The sequence below is a fragment of the Rhinolophus ferrumequinum genome, chromosome 6 (assembly GCF_004115265.2).
Source record: "Rhinolophus ferrumequinum isolate MPI-CBG mRhiFer1 chromosome 6, mRhiFer1_v1.p, whole genome shotgun sequence".
NCBI classification, from domain to species: Eukaryota; Metazoa; Chordata; class Mammalia; order Chiroptera; family Rhinolophidae; genus Rhinolophus; species Rhinolophus ferrumequinum.
Window position 1 is genome coordinate 38191586 of NC_046289.1, and position 21829 is coordinate 38213414.

The window sequence follows — 21829 nt, forward strand, 5'->3', positions numbered from 1 at the left end:
GGGTGATCCCCACCCCTGCCGCCTCCCATTGGACCCCTCCTCGACCTGGAGGGTGGCCACTTTCACAGGCCTCTCTCCAAATTTCACCTGACTCCTCAGACGAAGATAGGGAGAGTCTGTGAAGCTTGGGGTGTGTGCTTCTTTAGGGAGTTTTGCTTGCTTGCTTGTTTTAACGGTGTTTACTTATTTTCTTACTGAATTGCAGGCGCTCTCGTCCCTTCTGCATTTACTTTACCCAAACCCTCTCTCAGCATCAAAGCCTTCTCAAGAAGCTCACAGTGACTTGGGGCGCTGGGAGGGCCCTGACCTGTTTTCTGAGATGCTGGGTGAAATGCTCCCAAGTTCTTGGCCTTTCTGAACTGTGATGTGGGCACACACGTCTCAGACTGAGACCTAAATTGTTTTGCTGTTTGCTCCCTCCTGCTTCCTCATCCATCATCTGTGCAGTGTTTGTGTGCAGTAGGTTCTCAGTGAATATTTGCTTCATGAGTGAATGAACGAACAAAATAATGAGTCACTTCCTAGAAAGTCTAACTATCTGTTTTCACCAAGATTGGGGAGAGCCCTGATGAAGGAGGGAACAGTGAAACACAAAAGTACATTTGGTAAGGGCCGGACTAGGATAAAGCTACTCTTGAGGAAAGGTTGTTACAACAAATACCAACGCTTACAAGAGAGACTGTATTTAGTATCTGGTATCATTTATCTGGATAAGAGCTGAGCGAAATGATTAAGGATGAGCAAGGTGGATTCTTTAAGAAGTTCAGATGTCCACTCATGAAAGTGAACCTGACATGGATTAAAGACTTCTATGTAAAACCTGAAAACAAAATTCCTAGAAGAAAACAGAAGGGAAAATCTCCTTGACATTGGTCTTGGCAATGATTTTTTTTTGGATATGACAACAAAGCACAAGCAACAAAAATAAACAAGTGGGACTACATCAAGCTAAAAAGCTGCACAGCAAAAGAAACAATCAACAGACTGAAAAGGCAATCTACAGAATGGGAAAGACTATTTGCAAACCATATATCTGTAATAGGTTAATCTCCAAAAACTACAAGGAACTCATACAACTCCATAGCAAAAAATAATCCAATTAAAAAAATGAGCAAAGGACCTGAATAGACATTTTTCTAAAGAAGACATGTAAATTGCCAACAGGTACAAGGAAATGTGCTCAACATCACTAATCTTCAGGGAAAGTTAAATCAAAACCACAATGAGATATCACCTCTTACCCAGTAGAATGGCTATCATCAACAAGACAAGACATAACTGTTGATAAAGATGTGGAGAAAGGGAACCCTTGTGCACTGTTGGTGAGAATGTAAATTGGTGCAGTCACTATGGAAAACAGGATGGAGGTTCCTCAAAAAGTTAAAAATAGAACTATTTTATGATCCAGCAATCCTACTTCAGGGTATGATATCCAAAGGAAATGAAATGACTATCGTGAAGAGATATCTGAACCATGTTTATTGCAGCATTTTTCACAATAGCCAAGACATGGAAACAACCTTAGTGTCTGTTGGTGGATAAATGGATAAAGAAAATGTCTCTCACGCACACACATACGTACACACACACTGGAATATAGAGTAGATTTTAAATATTCTCATAACACAAAAAAAGTAACTATGCAAGATGATGGATGTGTTCACTAACTTTATTGTGGTAATCATTATATATGTATATCAAAAAAATAGTTAGTTGTTAATAACAGCTAATATTCATCGAACACTGGTTATGTGTCTTGTACTATACCTAGTGCTTTACATACATATAGTATGTGGGTAGGTATTTTTATCCCCATTTTAAAGATGAGAAAACTGAGGCACAGATAATTAAATATAACCAAGAGCACAACATAGATCAAGTTAAGAGCATGTCAGGGTCTGAGAAATCAGTGTTTGAAAATGGGGATAAAAATCCCTATTGATAAAAATACCTACCAGATTGAGGCAAAGGACAAAACTGGAAGGAAGGAAAGAAGGAAGGAAGGGAGAGAGGGAGGGAGGGAGGAAAGAAGGGGAGGGAAGGCGAGGGGAGGGGGGAGAAAGAAAGAGAAGGAAGGAAGGATATGCCACCTACAATAGGCCACCACATTTTTATTGGTAGATTTAGAAGTTGGAAAGTGCCATTCAGAAATGGAAAGAATAATTGACCACGAAGTGAAATTTTCTCTGAAAAAACAGAGCAGTCACTCTTCCCATTCCAAAGTTTCAGTGCTGAGGAACAGTTTCCTGTCTCACACTGGGATTCTGTGTCTGGCTGATAACCTATATGAGAAAGCCTCTGTGTCTGCTTGATCTATGTCTGGGAGCTTTTAGATTTTTGGCTAGTGGAGGAAGGGATTCAGTGCTAGAGAATGGAGTAAGGACAAAGGACTAAGGAGAGGATATCAGAACCAATCTCAGCCCAGCCTCTTTTGCTGGGTTGGAGCCCCAGGGAAAGAAGAATAGGGCTGTCTTTGTGAAAGCTTTGAGAGAAGGTGCATGGAGGCCCAAGTAACAAACTACAGTCCTCAGATGTGAGGCAGCCATTCTTCCCCCTTCTGCACCCACCCCTGGCAATGCTGGCTCTTCGCAGATTTCCAGAGCAGACTGCTGGGACAGACATTAATGTTCTCACCAGGCGGATTCACTGGCAGTGTCACCAGGAGTTTCCTCAAGTAGGTAATGACAATTTCCCAAGGGGCAGGGCAGCTGCTGCAGCTGACGCAGGCTGGCCTTTGTTAGCATGAGAGGGGTCTGCTTAAACCACAGGGTTGGGGGCACATAGAGCAGGGGAGGGGCTAGGAAAGGAACCCTGCTCATGCAAGAACAGAACTACGGGGAGCCTAGAAATAACCTCAGTGGGATGAGGAGGCCTGGCTTGAACTAGGCAACGGGTAGTTGTGATGTAACTTGGTGATACAGTTACACGTGTTCTGTGTTTTGGACAATGACTTCACTCAGTAAACCAAAATGGAAAATTGGAAAGGTGGTATTGTGTTATAATCTCACTGATCCAATGTGATTGAAGGGTGGGAATTAATGAAAAACCAAATTACATTTTACCAGAAAAAGATGTGTATTTAGATATATAGATCTATAGCTATCTCTCCACCTACCTATAAATAGCTAAAAAATAAAATACATTAATGTGATCATGGGCTGGAATGTTCCTGTAAACTTAGAAATTATGTAAGGTGACCCAAGGAGCCTTGTCATGTTGGCGACTTGGGATCCTGTGATGTCAGAGAACAATGGATGCGTGACATCAGGTTGGTGCAAAAGTAATTGCGGTTTTAGCAGTTGTTTTTAACCTTTTAAACCGCAATTACTTTTGCACCAACCTAAAACATAAAGATGTATTGTTACTAAGGATATCGAAGGAAGCAAACATTTAAATTTGGAGTTTAACTCAAACATTTCCTCCTATTTTCCACCCCTTGCTCACCCCACCCTGGCCAAAAGGGCCCCCAGCTCTTCCTCCTGCACACAAGACTCACTCCCCACTTAGCATCCTTGCACAGGCTGCTCCCTGTATCTGGAACTCTCTTCTCCCATTATCTACTGACTAAACTTTCCCACCTTCTTCAAGTCTTTGCTCAAATGCCACCTTCTTCCAGAGTCTACTATTTTACCACCCTGTTTAAAATCACAGCTCGAACCTCCCCCAGTTCTTCATTCTGCTAATCCCCCTTTACCCTGCTTTACTTTTTTCCCCATAGTATATGCAATTTCCAGCATGCCATTGACTCTACACATTTCTTATGTCTGCTGTATGTTGTTGGTTCCCCCTGCTTCTCTTTCACTTCCCTCCCTGTCTGCAGAGTTTTTACTGTGTTATTCACTGATGGACCCAGTGGTACATACCGTAGTAGGCACTCAATATTTACTAAGTGAATAAATTCATAGTGTGGGAACTGGAGAAACTCCTGTGGCTGTTCGATTTTATCACTTTCAATGCCCTTCCCTCTAGTTAACTATTTAATTCCCCTTAAAAATGATTTAAAAAAATTTAAGAGTGAAGAATTTGATTAATAGGTTACTATGTTTGTACAATACAAAAAAAGTTTTTAAATATCTGTTCCCCAGGAAACTCACTGAAGATTGATCATTTCTTTTGGATAAATAGACCTAGTCTCAAAGCAACTTAACTATGAAGAAATTATAAGCCACCTCTTTAATACTTTTGCACAGGAAATTAAAATTATGTATACTGTCCTTTAAACTTCATCATATCTTTTTCTTGGAAGAAATAGATAAGTATTCTCCTCTCATTTTTACTGTCAGGGAAAATGATTTACTTATCCAAGCTCATTCATGTCTAGGAACAGAATCCAGAAGTCCTGACTTTTATAACTCATCTAGAAAAACACTGAGCATCCTTGCAGGGACCAATTTATGTAAACTAGGGAGAAAACCAGGTATAATGTGTTTCCTAAATAATTCCTGTACTCCCTAAAATAGCAAAGTAATTAATAAGCTGTGGAAAGATAAATGATTTCACCCGTTTTCCACCATCAGAGGGAAATGTGCACATGAGGGAATTCTCACTTGACGGAATTGAAAAGGTGTCTTGGCATCCCCTGGGATAAATTTGAAAGTGCCTTAGTGGCTGGTACTGTTCTTGCGTCACTGTTCCCTCTAAGCTTGCACATAGAAGTCACTGTGTGCTGAGGATGAATCACTGTGTAGCTGGAAACTAATTGTGAAAGCATAACTTCTTCTCTAAAGAGGGAACCTGGCAACCAATTTACTTGAACAGATCATCCATAGTATATGACTAACCTTTGGGTGTTGAAAAGGAGTTACCCACAGGAACGGCCTTTGTCTCTTGAGAAAATGCTGTAAATCTTAAGACTTTGAGTCATGAGGCCACGCAAACAGGTGTGGTACCAATGTCCTTAGCGGATTAGCTTCTGGTAGTAAGAAAAAGGGATAACCAATAGGTTGTTATGAAGATAAGGGGTGAGTCACCCTGTTGCCTATCTTGCTGGTTAATCTTTGGTGATTTCAAGGGTAGTTAAAGCTCACGTTCTTGCTACTTATTGGGCTCACTTACATCTGATCCGTATGATCAGACATCCTTTTGTCTTCACTTTTTTATTTGCACATTCTCGTGTGCCCTTTAGTGCCAACTTCATGCCCCTTAATGCTAACAAAAGATTTTGCTGTGATTAGGATGTACATGGGAATTTAAATTTGTACGCATGCAGCAAATGGCTCATGAGTACCCAACTCAAAGCCTGCATAAATGCTTCCAAGATAAATGTAAAAAGCAATCTAACAAAATTGATAAAAATATCACTGAATGACTTCTATGTATGGATCACTGTGCTATTTAAAATAAGGGACAAGCTCACTATTAGACTTCAAACAATAGGTTGGCTGATTTCTACTAATACAGAGATTTGGGGACCTTGACAAAAATCCAGGACCCTAGGACAGGCCTGTCTCCAGGATAGGAAGGAAGAACTTCCAAGAAGCTGGTGGCATTCCAGAAGGTCCAGAGGGCATCTGGATGAGGGGAACTTGAGTTAGAGAGAGCCAGGAAAGACTAGGAGATGAAGATGAGAGCAAAGAGAGGGCCTCAGAGGGTGAGTAAAAGAGAGAGAAAAAATTAGTTGGAGGAGAGAGCAGAGCTCATTTTTAATAGGAAAACAGAATTGGAAAGGAAGACTAGAGAGAGAATAGAACTATGGGAAATATAAAAGTGTGAGTGGGAGCAGCCGGATGGCTGCCGTTGGGTGGAGCCCAAGCTCTTAACAACAAGGTTGCCAGGGAACTGCGCCCTCCACAACTAGATTGAAGACAACAACTTGACTTGGAGCTGATGGGTCCTGGAAAAACACACTGTTCCCCAACATTCCCCAATAAAAATAATAATAATAATAATTCAATTACTGAATATTAAAAAAAAAAAAAGTGTGAGTGAACCTAGGAGCAAACCAGAAAAGAGATGAGAAACTGCTCAGAAGCTGCTAGCATGACAGGCCCAATACGGGAAGAATGTCTCATAAAAGATGAAGCTCTTATGAGATATAAAGAAAAATATAATGGTAGGAAGTCTTATAGACAGCAGAATACGGGAACAGCCAGAAAATGGAAAATAAACAGATCTTTCCAGTTTTCACATTTGGACCCTGGGGAATCAATGGCAAGTTTGGCAATTCTGTCCACCTCCACATAATGTCAACACTTCCAGGTGACAAGTGAGAACTTGAATCAGGCATTGGGACAGGTGTTGGGTCTATCTAATGCCAGCAACTGGATTCTGAGTTGGAAGCATGGACTATGTGGCTGGCAGACTGAGGGATTGAAGGAGATACTAGGTGTCATGGGGACACAGTTTATGCTTTGAAGACAGAACAATTTCCAAATCCAGAACAAAATGGTGGGGCCTTTCTGCTGTTTCTATTCCCAGTTATCTGCACATACTTTTTCATTTCAAAGGTGTTTGGTGGGGGTCCTAACATATGCCTTAACCATTTCACAAAATCCACCCCTTCCAGCTCACCAAATGAACAGGTTCGTCAAAATGTGGTCAACAAATGAAATGGGGTTTGTGGCAATGACGTGCCAGATGCTGGTTTGCAAAGTCCCTCATATACTGCAACTAGAGCCCCTCAGGAGTGCGGGGAAGGTTCTAAGCTGCTTAGGAGGGAGACCCCTTCCCTCCTTGGATGGGGCAGCCAGCAGCACCAGGGCATGAAAGTTCTCTCTGAAGCCACAGCAAGTGGAAAGGCCCTTCTCCAGCCCAGCCTCCGCCCTGGCCACCTCAGCCCTTCCTTATCTGGCCCTCGAGACTGAGCCCAGGCCTGTCTTCTGCATTAGCTACCAGCATAACCGACATTTCTACCACCGCCACTTCTCTATGACCACAGAGCTTCGGGCGTACCCCCAGACTCTGTCACAGCTGCTGCCATTACAGTTGTTAGAACCCAGATCCACAGTCTGTGCACTCAACCACTATACAGACTGCCTCTTTGAGGAAATGTAACACAAGGGGAAGGAACGGAGAGTGTATTAGTTTGCTAGGGCTACTGTAACAAAGTACCACAGACTGGTGTCTTAAACAACAGAAATTTATTTTCTCACAGTTCTGCTGGGCTGGCACATGGCTGCCTTCTCCCTGCATCCTCATGTGGTCTTTCCTTTGTGCATGTCTGTGTCCAGATTTCCTCTTCTTATGAGAATACCAGTCATACTGGATGTGGGCCCATGCTAATGACCCAATTTTAACTTTAAAGAACTTATCTCCAAATACGGTCACATTTTTAGATACTGGGGGTTAGGTCTTTAATATATGGATTTGGGGTGAGGAGGACACAATTCATCTCATAACAGAGAGAAAATGGGAAGGAGTGGGGAGAGGATGATGGTTATTTCAGCTGGTGTGGTCAGGAAACGTTTCTCCAAGGAAGTGACATTTGAGCTGAGACCTAAATCATGAGAAGGGATGCAGCCACGTAAAGATCTCAGGAAAGAGGGGATAACAAAAACAACTCTGAGAGGAGCAACAGAGGCAAGTGACAGAATAGACACCTTCTCCTGCCCACATCTCTCAGAGTTCCCCTCCCTGCCATCCTCACAGCACTGGCCCCTGGCAGCCATGTTGGCATTTCTTAACCTCTCATCCCAGCTAAACTTGATAGAATCGGGAGTGAGCTCATGAAACAAGCTGAACGTTCGGATTCTTTCACCGGGGAGCTTGGATTTGGGCCCCTGAGAGACCATCAGTCAGTTGGCAGGTGTGGCTGCATCAGTACACGTGAACTTAGGAAACACATGAAATGTTCTGCCACATGAAATGAAGAGCCGGGAAAGCTGGTCTGCAGAGATGAATCGAGAATTTGCATGGAGAGGAGACGAGACATATAGAGGTTAGGAAGTATTTCAGTTCCTTCCAGAGCCCTGGCCTTATTTCTGCATTAGGATTTTATATGTCACTCTTGCCCCACCCACCCACTTACGCCTTTTAAAATCCTTTTTCTCCTTAGGCTTGCTGAAGCTGGTTTCTGTCACTTGCCACAAGGGAGCCCTAATACAGAACAGAGGCCCTTCACGGAGCCTCTGTGGGGTCATGTGACCAGTGGAAGGCTGGGTCCTCCATGTGTGCTGCTCCAGACTTGAGCCAGAGAGAACTGGCTTTCAGTGTTGTTGCCATAGTTACTGCTATTTGACTCATGTTCCAGAATTTCCACACTGAATTGCACACTACTCATCCGTGGCTCAGGGGCCTGAGAGATGTCCTGCTCCCCTGAAGGCCTATCTGGGAACTTCACATCGAGCTGCACTGTCCCTGCTGGGCAGCCTGTCCACTGTTGACCCAGACTTGCTCAGACCCATGATTTTCTCGTCTTCCTTCCTAACAAATCCTCCTGAGGCTGGCTTCCACCTTACTGCATTCTCTAGGACTGTCATTCTGCTTCCCACTTGTCACTCAGCAGATTCTACCCTCTTCTCTGGCCCCAAATCATGCTCTCTACTCCCAAAACACATAGGCTTACTTTACATGGATTTCCCCCAGCCTTTTACAGAAACTTGAATAGTCAAAATATTCTCTGGGTACATCTTTTCCCCCTGCTGTCTGTTAGTTTAGGGAAAGCAGAAGGGAGGAGGGCAGCTGGAAAATGTGTTCGCCGCTAGCTATTGATAAGCATCTCTCACGTCCGCCTGCATGGAGCCCCAGTACTCTCAGCACACACAGAAGTATGAGCATCCAGTGCTGGGGCAGGGTGGGGCGGAACAGGACAGACAGGTTCCTGCTCAGTGATCCTTCCCGATCTGCACATCAGCAACGTGCTATGCGTATCTCCTATGCATCTGCTGGTCGGCAACTAGAAATGTCTCTGTGAAATGAACTGGGGAATCTGGTTTGTGCAGAAGACAGGAAAATATGGAGGGGAATTACCCCCTTTCTGACTTTTGAAGGACAGGCCACGTGCTCTAAACCACAAGGGTAGAACCTTGCAGAGAAGCTAAGAGGCATGTAGTTATGCCTGGCTGTTTGCTATAAACTGCGGAAGTCTATTGCCCACAAGAGCACATTCTAAATCACACCTAGAGTATGAGCAGCAAAAAGTAGTAACCTGTTTACCGGAAAATAAGACCTAGCTGGACAATCAGCTCTAACGCGTCTGTAGGAGCAAAAATTAATGTAAGACCTGGTATTTAATTATATTTATTATATTATATTATACTAATATTATATTATATTATATTATATTATATTATATTATATTATATTATATTATATTATATTATATTATATAGACCTGGTCTTATAGTAAAATAAGACCGGGTCTTATATTAATCTTTGCTCCAAAAGACACATTAGAGCTGATTGTCCAGCTAGGTCTTATTTTCGGGGAAACACAGTAGGTATTTTTCAGAAGAGGGCTAATTCTTTCTATTCCACGTTGTAAGTCAAAGCTCTCCAAATCCCTTCTTATTGTTATTAGCCTCGGTGGTATTCTCGATCCTAGGAATCTCAGACCCACTTGCCCATGGTCCCATTGAGAGTAAAGGTCAAAGTTCTTACAATCAAATAGTGAGCTTCGGTTTGTTTGCTCTACATCTAGCATAGAATTGGTGGGGGAGGAATGAGATCATGAAAAGTACAGTTTGTGTTTATGAAGCTGAAAATGAACACTATAACATTTAAGTTAATAAAAGCCCTTCCCGGAGGCAAAGAAAAAGTCAGAGCTGCATAATTGATTTCTGGTGACGTACTGGTAAAAGATCAAGAGAAAATTTACCTGCTACTGGAATAGTATTCCAGGAGATAAAGTCTTGTTTATTATCCACTCTATTGTGGAAGAAAAGGATGTAAAAGTAAGTAAGAGACGTTTGTTGCCCCCAACTATTGGGTCAAACACACGCGTGACCTACTAACTGCAGTACAATGTGGGATCTGTTGGAGCAGAGGAGTATGACACATGCTGTGGGAGGACAGAACAAGGAATAACTTATTCTGCTTGGGAATGGGGAAGGTGGGGCAGTGCCAGTGGAAACAGTTGGACTTAAGTCAATGGGGGTAAGTGTACCAGGGATGGTAGCAATGAGAGGAGCGAATGTTTCCATTGGGTTTAGTACATGCCAGGAGCTCGTCTACACATTTTTCATCCTTTAACTCATTTAATCTTCACAACAACCCTATGAGTTGGGAATGGTTATTCTCCTCATTTTGCTGATGAGAAAACTGAGGCACAGCGACTCAAATAATTTGACTGGGTTCAAACAACTAGTAAGTGGCAGAATTGGGATTTGAAACCAGGCAAGGAGGACTCGCGTCCATGCCGTGACCCACAATGCCTTACTGCCCGATATAGGAGCATGCAGGGCATATGGCAGTGGATGAGTGTGCTGTAGTTAGATTCGAATTGGCCTTTAATGCCATATGCTTTATCCTCGTCTGAGGGAGCCTTTTTTAACAGACATGATTAGATAGCTCTTTGCTTTAGAGGATAAAGCAAGGGCTTGATGAGTGATGAATTGGAGAAAGGAGAGAGCAAAAGGAGATACCCCATAACAGGTTATTGCATACTCTCGAGAAGAGAATATCCAGAGCAATGGCAATGTGAAGAGGAAGGAGAACTCCACTGGTTCTCTGGGGAGGGTTTAGAGCTGGATGGCAAATACTTGGTCTGTATATCACCACCCGAAGCAGAACGGACAACTAATCACAATACTATTTCTTGGTGAGGTCAGATGCTGCCTCAGAATCCTTCTTCACACAGTGCTCCAGGCAGCCTCTAATCGGTGAGTCGGTACATTAGATGAAACCTATTTGCCATCCTTCGTTGAGTTAGACATTTTGGAGGTGGACGCTAACAGGACTCAATGGCAGATAGAATGCCTGAAAAAGGGGAAAGGTGTGGTTATAGCTAACTCGAGGCTTCTGACGTGGGTGCCTGAGTGGAGTGATGTCATTGATTATGACACAGAACAGATAAGGAGTGAGGCGGGAAGCCATGAGTTTTATTTTGCAGGTCCTCAAATCAGAAGTCCAACAGGGCATCCAGGAGTACAGGTTGAGATGGAAATATGGGTCTGAGCTAGGAGAGACTCAAACTGGAGCTATGATTAGAAAGAGTGTCGTGGAGGCCTGGAAAGTGAATGCCATCTCCCAGAATGGATGGAACACAGCGAGGGCGGAGGATGGACCATGGAGCCTTGGGAACATAAAATTACATAGCTGTTTGCCAGAAATCACAGTCGTGTCAGCTACATCATTATATTTGTACCTCTTTATAATTAAGATGAGACTGATATGAAAAAAATATTTTTATTCATTTAATGATATAGATTCTATGTTATCCCTTCTGCTCTTTCTGCTTTTTCTGAAGGGTAAGCACTTTTACAGATTCCAGATTACCAAGTTCTTTAGACAGCACTCTCTAACTACGTCACACCCCGTTTCTCACCACCTTTTTATATTTTCAACTGTCCGTGAACTCTGGGGCAGGAATCACGTCTACCACTCAAGGACACAGAACAGACTCCAGGGCCTCAGATTTCCCATCTCTTGGAGATACCCCGTTCTTCATGGGGATTGTAAGGATTAAGTGCTAACTCCTTAATTCTCTCAAAACAGGTTTAAGATTTTAAGAGGGAAAGTCTGAGTAGGGAAAACCAAGCAAGGTCAGTTGGCCTTGTAAGATCCTCCAGCTTGAGTCCCCAAACTAGAGAAGAAGCAGATTCCAAAGAAATGGGTCCCTCTGACCACAGCTCCCTAAAGCTAGAAACTTACAATGTTTTAGATTACATCCCTTTGGCTGGTTTTTTAAAAGAGGGCGTTGGCAGTTCCTCATATTATCACAATGGAAATCAAATCATGTGCTTCTGTGTCTGAACATAAGGGCACCTCCTGTTCCTGGCTCAGTGAGTTTAGAGGCATTTGTCACGTGCCCAAGCAAAAGAGTCTCTCTGGGGAATACCTTCTTTTCCTGTTGCTACAGGTGACTGTATAGAAACAGGGTGTTCTCAGCAGTTTTACTACCTGTGGAACAATCATAGCTAGAACTCGAGCCAAGTAGCATGGTTTATTGGCTGAGTTGGCAATAAAGGCCCTCACCACCCGGGAGACTTGCTTCAGATAAGGATAGAGTCTAGCATCTGGGTGTAGCCCCTTGGGGCAGATCTAAGCTCCAGGCTCGATTTGAAGTGGAAAGGAACTTTTCTGGTTGAATGGAAGCAGTGGACAATCGGCATTAATCAAAGCCATCTGAGAGGTAGTTCAGTCCTCTGTGCATCAGGGTCTGGTGGTGAGATTTGAGGGCAAGAGAGCTAGGTCCCATATTCATAAAAAGCCTCACATTTGGACTTTTGTGTTTCCTGCAAAGGAAATTATGAATTCAGAGGTAAGTTGTGCTTACAGGAGGCAAAGACAATATTCATCATAGAATTTTAATTTTACAACCACAAACTTTAAAATAGACTATGATTTTTAAAATCTTGTTTACCCATTTGTACTTTTTAAAAAATATTCTAGGAGCCTCAAAAGTGGAATTGATCTGCCTTCCCTCTGCTTCCCCGCCAGAAGGAAAACAGGGACTTTTAATAGGTGTTGACTGAGTAACTAGGAGCCATGGATTCTGACTAATTAATGCATGCTTATGGAGAGGTTACCAAGACAAACAGTCTTATACCCATTTCCTGGGAGTCAGATGCCCCCTGTTTACTCTCAGGAGTGTGTTGCTCCAAAGCGACCTCAGCCAGCTTCTCCCACCCATGGAAGGGCTGCCAGAACACCTGGATGGTGGGGCCCACGCAAATTCCAGCAGCTCCAGCACAAGGCAGTTTCCTCCCAACACCAGCTACTCCTTGAGTGGCTCCACCCACCAACTGAACACCTTGAGGGGTGGGAGGCCAAGATGTTTGTGATATAGCTGGAAGAAAACACAGGAAAAGAGACATAATAATAGCGCTGGTTACTCCTTCTGCAAGAGGGGAAACAAATCTCATGACAACAGTCACGTTCATTTCTCCCTTGGCTGTTTACACACCATTGTCATTGAAGCTGTACCTTAAGCCTGTCATTTAGAAATTGATTTAGGTTAATGAATTCAAAGTATCAACATAATGCCCCACAGAGCTTTGGTAGTCAGGCTTTTTCAGGTAAACAGTAAGACCCATGACACCAAGAATCACCAATGAAGATAGACCGACAGGCAGTGGTATCTGTGGAGTGATAGAAATCATAATCCCTTTCCAGTTCAATCCAACAAATATTTATCTAGGCTTCCTATGTATAAGCGGTGCTCTAGGTCCCAGGAAAAGAGAGAATTCACTTCTACTCTTCACCAGTCTCACCAGGACTCTTCAGGGTCCTTGGCAGCAGTTTGGTGTCATTTAGACTTCAGGCTTGGGAGTCAGATAGACCAGTGTGTGAAGGTGCTTGGCGGGGAAACTGTCACATCAAGTTCCCGAGTAAAAGGTGGTTCAGTTCCTTTTCTTTTCTGCCAGAAGCTTTGCTCTCACCAGCCCTCTTAAGGACTGGCCTCATGCTCCTGAATCTCAGTGTCTGGCTGTGTCCCTGGACTGTGCGGCCAGTGCTGGCCGAAGCCAGGCACCTCCTTGGCTCTCTGCTCAAGTCTGCCCCTTCTATCTCGATGCATTGTTTCTTCTGCTCTCCAGGATGCTTACCTGTGGCCAAAGCTGAACCTCCTAGATGCTGCCTGTGTGGAGTTCTAGGGGACATTCCTGGTGTGCCCTGTCCTGATACCCACTACATCCAGGCTATGTCAATTTTACCATTGAAGTGACCTCTGCTGTCCCCAGCTCCAGGCAAGTCCGTCTTCCTAAACCTCACCTTTGATCATGTGGCTCCTGCTCAGAAATTATTAATGACTCCCTGTGACCCCTACATTAAGATGAAATCTCAGTCTGAGGGTCTCAGTTTGGCATGCACTAGCTTAGCCCACCTCTTTGATTTCATCTTACTTCCCACATACCAGCCTTAGTGGCTCCATTCTTAGGGGACTAATTGCATTCCTTGAATATGAATATGCATATGTCCTTTTCTCCCTGTGCCTTTTGCTCCTACTGGATTTTGATGGGATTTCAACATAGGAAGACGGAGATAGAGAAAAATGGCCAAAGGGAGCAACATGAACAAAGATGTAGATATGGGAGTGTATGGCGACCAGAGAAGAGATATGTTTGGTTATAGGATGTTGTGCACTGAATCCCAGAATCATAGCTCTTATAGAGGAAACTAAATGGATCGTCTGGTCTACACCTGGCCTCAGACTGGGGAAATACTTTTCCCATTATTCAATATATTAGACCACTAAGGCCCAGAGAGATTAAATGACATACATGGAGGTAGGACAGAAATATTTAGACAGAAAAATTGGGGTCATCCTGTAAAAGAAACCTTTAATGCCAGGATAAACAACTTACAGTAAATTCGGTCAATGATGGAGAATATTGAAAACTTTCAATGGGGTAGTGACATAATTAGAGCTACGTTGGGGCAGTGTTTGCAGACTGTGGGATATGATTCCTTAATGGGTTACACAGTCTATTTTTGGGTCATGAATAAAAAAATATTGAAGTGTGGTATGGCTTTCTAAGTTTTGTATGTATGTAGTGGGTTGGGAAGTAAAATGTATTTCTTATTGTGAGTGATGGTCAAAAACATGTGAATGCTCTAGCTTTAGGAAGATTCACCTGGTGGCAAATCATAGGCTGAATTAGGAATGCAGAGAGGAACCTGGAGGCTGGGAGTCCTGGATGCTCTTGTCATAACCCCCGGGTGCAGTAAGAAGGACCTGAATGGGAAGGAGACAGTTGGGAAGGGAAGGGACGGGGGTGGGGGACATGAGGGATTCTGTGGGGTAAGTCTCAGGGAGAGGGAAGAATCACTCAGGGATGACGCTGAGTCACACTTGGGTGCATGGGAGAGTGCTGGTGCCCACATCCAAGGAGGGAGAAGGGGCTGCTTTGAGGACCAGCACAAAAGACTAATGAAAGACACACAACGCCGTCAGGCACTGGATCAGTCGGGTTCCCAGCAGGAAAAAACTCCATTGAGATGGTTTTAATGCAGAGATCTGAAGGAAGAGAGGAGGACTTCCAGGGCTTTGGGCAGGCTTAAGGGAACCAACCTGGAATGACGAGGTGCCCAGAGAGTAACCACCATTAGGAAGCTCTTCCTCTAAGATTCCGCTGGGCCCCAAGCCAGTAGGGCATCACTTCCCAACTTCTCTTCTACACTCCCATCCCTGAAACAAGTACACAACTACTATTTGTTTTGTCACCATCATCACTTCTATTGCAACTATTATTTCTACCCTTACCATCACCACAGGCAAATGTTTATTGTACACTTACCCTGTGCAAAGGTCCTTATATGCATGATCTCATTTAATCATATTTACTCTATGCGTTGGTCCTATCATTATTCCAACTCTACAGATAAAGAAATAAAAACTCGGGGACATTTAAAAAGTTGGCCAAGTTCACACAATTAGTAAGTAGCAAAGTTGGAATACGAAGCCAGGCAATCTGGTTTCTTGACCACTCTGAATTACTGCAATGTACTGCTAACTACTGAGGAGCAGAAGATCACAAAGGTAGCAAGTGAGGGGACAGTTAACCACAGCAAAGCTTAGAGTAGGTCCCTGGTGATGTCACAAGTGGGAGCAGGCATCTCGTGGGCCGGCTTTCCTAATTCCTTCTTAGAAGCTCTAGTGGGATGTTACGGTCTGGGTTTTATCAAGAAAACCATCCTGCCACACACCCGCTGCCTACAGGATTGGATGCTAGTGTCATGCTCTCCGATTATAGAGGGGTGTGGAACAGGGTTGCCCTCGTCGCCGGACTGTGGGCTGTGCAGCCTCTTTCAGAACCTCCTACTCAGTTTTCACTCTGGTTAGACCTTCTTGGTTGCCACTTGGCGCTTCTGCTCAGCAATGGCTTGACTCTAACCCAGGTTGGGAGCCCTGTGATTTCTCTTGGGACCTCAGGTTCCTGTACTGACTGTAGAGTTTTGCCCCTTCTGCTCCCACTTTCCTCGCCCCCTCCCCACCTTGCAAGTCCTGCCTGTTTCCATGGTCCCGTTCATGTGCCTCTGGGGCGTGTTACCTAACCAAGTGTTAAGGTGGATTCTAGCCTAAGTCTAACTTCATACAGTCCAAGCAACTTTCTGAACCTCCTTTTTCCAGCAGCTGAGTGGCCCCAGCCAACATCCCAGCAATATCCCTGTCTGCTTTCTGTCTGAACTCCAACCTTGCTGACCTCCAGCCGGTACACCCACCCTTTCTGGACTTTTCAGTAGGTAGTCTTCCCACATCAGAAGGGCCCGATGTGCATGTAGCTCAGCTCCTAGATCAGATTCCTGTGGGGATTAAGCAAGGCTTACCCCCCACCCCTCACCCCAGCTCATGTGCCTGCAGCCCCACACTCTCTCCAAGCTGTCTTCTGGTGACTCACTGCCCTCAGGCCCATGTCTTCCTCCCCCACTTTATTTCAGGAAATCACTTTTGAGAATGGTCTCACTTTTTTTTTTAACAATAATAAAATACTTTTCACCTATAGGGAACAAGAACAATAATTGCCAATGCTGTTAATAACACACACACACACACACCCCAAAAGGGGCTTTTTATTTTGTTTATTTTATTAATTTTTATGTATTTATTTATTTATTTATTTATTTATTTATTTATTAGTTTCAGGTGTATGAACAATGTAATAGTTAGACATTTACACCCCTGGTGACCACAAGATTGCCACTGGGCTACAAAAGATAGTCTGGGGAATATAATCAATAATGTAAAGATTTTGTAGGGTCTCCATTGGACACTTGTCTTATTAAGAAAAGGGCTTTTTAAATACAGACTTTCAAGGAAGGACATAAGTAGGGCTGTCTTGGTGAAGGTGGTGGAGTGATAATTACTTTGTTTCCATCGTGCCCACAAAGACAAAGTGCTTCAAACTGGATGGAAAAAGAACAAGAGCAGTCCAGAAGAATGTGAGCCTGAGATAAATTGCATATCAAGAAGAGAAAAACCCAGCTACTTGAAGGACTATCCAATCTCTACACCCTGACAAATTATGTCCTAGGTTGCAAACTTTTTAGTTGTACAACTTTTTCAGACTAATCTTATATGAACCTTAATTTTAAAATATTTTTAAATAATTTATTTGTAACATTTTAACTTAAAACTTATTTAGTATTTGCTTCTCATAAAGTTAATCTATGAGGAAAAATTACTTTTTTAATGCATACAAAATTTGAAATAATATAGGTATAACCATTGAACCTTATACCAAGCTCAGCATTTAATTTACTTCTATTACTGTAGTTGCAAAGAGTAAATAAATATTTTTTTAAAAAAAGCTTGCCTTCTCATTTTTTATAGGCATATCTTATTTTATTGAACTTCACAGATGTTGAATTTTTCTTTAATTTTATTTTTCAATTACAGTTGGCATACAATATTATATTAGTTTCAGGTGTACAGCACAGTGATTAGACATTTATATAACTTATAAAATGATCACCCTGGTAAGTCTAGTACTCCCTGACACCATACATAGCATCTGTCTATTCTTCAAACTGATCCAGAAGTTTGAAAAAGAAATTCCAGAACGTCTTAAAATATCCAAATCAATCATCATTGGAACTATTGAATTTCTTGTCCTAGATACAAACATCAGACATGAAATACAGAACAATTTTCATAAGCAGTAGCACTACGAGGCAGGTTACACATTGGTTTGTGAAAGCTCCCTGAGGCCCAAGACAAGCATGGACCAAATACAGACTTCTGAGCAATTGCCTGAGTGCTTTGTTCTTGGAACAGACATAAAAGGCCAGTGTAGGCTCATAACCCTCCTAATTAATGGCACGTGACTAACTAGTCTACAGTTGTAGAGTCAGACTAATGATAGGGAGAGGGGTGCAAGTGACTTGAAAACGTCATGAGGGAACTTTATGGAGTACTGGACATTGTATGTGTCTTGATATGGGCAGTCGTTACATGAGTATATATGTGTGAACATTCATGAGCTGCACACTTAAGGATTGTGCATTTTACCATAGGTAAATTATATTTTAAAATCCTGTTAGCCAAGCAGAGAAGGGAGGAGAGGCGAAGAGAAGAAAGGAGAGGAGAGGAGAAGAGCCTTATTTTCTTTTATTTTTTTTTTCCTAATTCTTTTTTTTTTTTTTTTTTAAGATTTTATTGGGGAAGGGGAACAGGACTTTATTGGGGAACAGTGTGTACTTCCAGGCCTGTTTTCCAAGTCAAGTTGTTGTCCTTCCAATCTTAGTTGTGGAGGGTGCCGTTCAGCTTCAAGTTGTTGTCCTTTCAGTCTTAGTCGTGTCGGGCGCAGCTCAGCTCCAGGTCCAGTTGCTGTTGCGAGCTGCAGGGGGCACAGCCCACCATCCCTTGCAGGAGTCGAACCGCCAACCTTGTGGTTGAGAGGATGCGCTCCAACCAACTGAGCCATCCGGGAGGCAGCTCAGCTCAAGGTGCCGTGTTCAATCTTAGTTGCAGGGGGCGGAGCCCACCATCCCTTGCGGGACTCGAGGAATCGAACTGGCAACCTTGTGGTTGAGAGCCCACTGGCCCATGTGGGAATCGAACTGGCAGCCTTCGGAGTTAGGAGCATGGAGCTCTAACTGCCTGAGCCACCGGGCCGGCCCAAGAGCCTTATTTTAGAGAGAAGATGATAGAATGTTAATAGAACAGACCAGCCATTCCAGGCCCTGCCTCCACAACTATAGGAGCAGAACAGAAATTTGTCAAAGGATGGAAGGAACTTCTTTTTCTTCCTGGATTTCTCCTTCCTTTTCTTTTCTGTCTCCCCCTAGCCCAGTTCAGGAAGCAGGAAAAAAACAACCAAAGGCAAAAAGGCAGAAAGCATCTCCCCATACTTTGATTAAGAGAGTGAAAACAAGCATCTTGTAGTTTATTAAAAGCGAGGCTCAAGATATCCTGTAGGGAAAAGGTGTCCACACTAGAGATGGGTGTGGCCATCACACCAGTGTATTAGTCTTGGCATTCTTTGCTTCTTGTGGGTTCCTACCATTTGATCTATCAGAAGCATTTACTAATAAGGATGAACATATAATTTAGTCTCAGGGCTAGATCATTGTCTCACTTCAGATCATTGCTAAAAAGAAATGGTATTGGTTATAAAGATGCCCAGTGATCTCAGGGAGATTTCAACAAACAGATAGGAAACATAAAAATGGAGATAAAAACATAAAAAAAAAACCAGTCAGAAATAAAGAATACAATAACTGAAATGAAGAATACATTAGAGGGAATCAATAGTAGGTTACAGAAAGCAGAGGATCAAACAGCAATTTAGAAGACAAGGTAGCATAAAATATTCAAACAAAACAGCAAAAGAATCCCCCCCCCCAAAATGAAGATAGTTTAAGGGGCCTCTGGAACAACATCAAATGTACCAAGATTTGCATCATAGGGATGTAGAAGGAGAAGAGAGAAAGCAAGGAATTGAAGACCTATTTGAAGAAATAATGATGGGAAACTTTCCTAAGCTGGTGAAGGAGATAAACATACAAACCCAGGAAGCACATAAAGTCCCAAACAAGATGAATCCAAAGAGACCCACACCAAGACACATCATAATTAAAATGTCAAACTTTCAAGACAAAGAAATAATCTGAAAAGCAGTTAGTTATTTAGAAGGGAGCTCCCATAAGATTGTCAGCTGATTTCTCAACAAAAACTTTGCAGGCCAGAAGGGATTGGCAGAAAATATTTAAAGTGATGAAAGCAAGGATCTACAACCAAGATTACTCTACACAGCAAAGCTATCATTTAGAATCAAAGGACAGATAGAGAGCTTCCCAGACAAGAAAAAGCTAAAGGAGTTCATCAACACAAAACCAGAATTACAAGGAATATTATAGGGACTTCTTTAAGATAAAAAGATAAAAAAATATGAATAAATAAGTGTCAATAGCTACATATCTCTGAATAATTACTTCCAATGTGAATGGATTAAATGCTCCAATCAAAAGATAGGATGGCTGAATGGGTAAGAAAACAAGATCCTTACATATGCTGCCTACAAGAGACTCACTTCAGATTAAAAGCCACATACATACTGAAAGTAAAGGGATGGGGAAAATGTTATTTAATGAAAATGGAAATGAGAAAAAAGAAAAACGGAGTAGCAATACTTATACCAAACAAAATAGACTTTAAAACAAGAGACAGAGAAGGATCCAGTAATCCCACTTCTGGGTATTTATCTGAAGAAATCCAAAAAGCTGCTTCAAGGGGACGTGTGCATCTGTATATTCATTGCAGCATTGTTTACAATGGCCAAGATATGGAGGTAGCCTGGATGTCCGTTAATGGATGAATGGATAAAGAGGAGGTGGTACAATGGAATATTGCTCAGCCATGGAAGGGAATGAGTTCTTGCCATCTGTTGTGGCATGGATGGACCTGGGGGGTATTGTGCTGAGTGGAGTACATCAGACAGAGAAAGACGATGCAATGTGATTTCCCTTATATGTGGAATCTAAAGAACAAAATAACCAACCAAACAAAACAAATTAACACATACAGAGAACATATTGATGGTTGCCAGACAGGAGCGGGGCTGGGGGTAGGGTGAAAAGGTGAAGGTATTAAGAAGTACAAATTGGTAGTTACAAAATAGTCATGGGGATGTAAAACAGAGCCCAGGGAATATAGTCAATAATATGGTAATAACTGTGTATAGTGCCAGATGGGTACTTGACTTGTCAGGGGAATCACTTCTTAAATTATATACACGTCTAACCACTATGCTGTACACCTGAAATCAATATAAAATAATATTGAATGTTAACTGTAATTGAAAAAATTTAAAAGGAGGGAAAAGGTGAAGGGGCGTAAGAAGTTCAAATTTCCAGGTATAAAACAAATAAGTCATGGGGATGTAATGTACAGCATGGGGAATATAGTCGATAATATTGTGATAGCGTGGTACAGTGTCAGATGGTTGTGATCACATGGTGATCACTTCTTTAGATATATAAATTTTGAATACCTATGGCATACCCTGAAACTAATATAATATTGTATGCTAGCTGTATTTTAATAAAAATCTTTTTTTAAAAAAGTAAAAGAAATGGTGTTGAGCTATGAGGAATATAAATCAGGCGTGCTTTGACTTATCTATGTGAGCCTCCAGGGTCCAGCAAACCTGCCTCTCAGATGCTATTGATTCCTGATAAACTGGGCTTTTATCTTCCAGTTTCAGAGATCTGAACCAATTATGCCGTGGAAACAGATCTCAGTTTCAAAGCACTCCTCTCTGGTTGGGTGCTCAGGGGGTATGAAGGGCTGCATTCTGTTTTGCTAAAATTCTGTCCAGCTAGGAGTTCAAGACCAAGAGTATTTAAAGCTGGAGACCAGAAGCTGGTAAGAGACTTACTGAGATTCCCGGTGAGAGGTCACTTTCCAATCTTAAGCCTCTTGCCCTCCTTCTGCTGGAACCTTTAGTCCCCAGAAAGTATTTGCTTTGCAAGAGGTCTCTTCTGTTGCTCTTCTGAGTCAGCCTTGAGCCAACCTCACCTTGTGTAGTTTGGACTGGCCCGACTTTGTAGCTGTGTCTCTGTTCCTCTATTAGGTATTTCACTCCCCCAGAGCTGGTGAATGCTTTTGTGAACTGGCCTTGAAAACGTTTTATAGACTCTCTGCCTGTACTTTGCTGGTTATGTTGCAAGAATGTAACCCAAGAGCTTCCACACCCTGATGACTCAGCCTAGATTTAATAAGTTGTGTTTTCCAGGCCTTCCTCGGGCAGTGCCTCGTCTAATGCTGTCCAGGTGCCGCCCATGCCTGGCC

General features: G+C 42.7%; 1 long non-coding RNA gene across 1 annotated transcript; it reads right to left on the reverse strand.

The window, feature by feature from the left end:
* Positions 1–12673: 12673 nt before the first annotated feature.
* Positions 12674–21627, reverse strand: LOC117024200 (uncharacterized). Its single transcript, XR_004423322.1, has 3 exons — positions 21417–21627; positions 15110–15226; positions 12674–12886 (listed from the first exon to the last, which is right to left on the reverse strand). It is a non-coding gene; the product is annotated as an uncharacterized LOC117024200 (long non-coding RNA).
* Between the last annotated feature and the right edge of the window lie 202 nt (positions 21628–21829).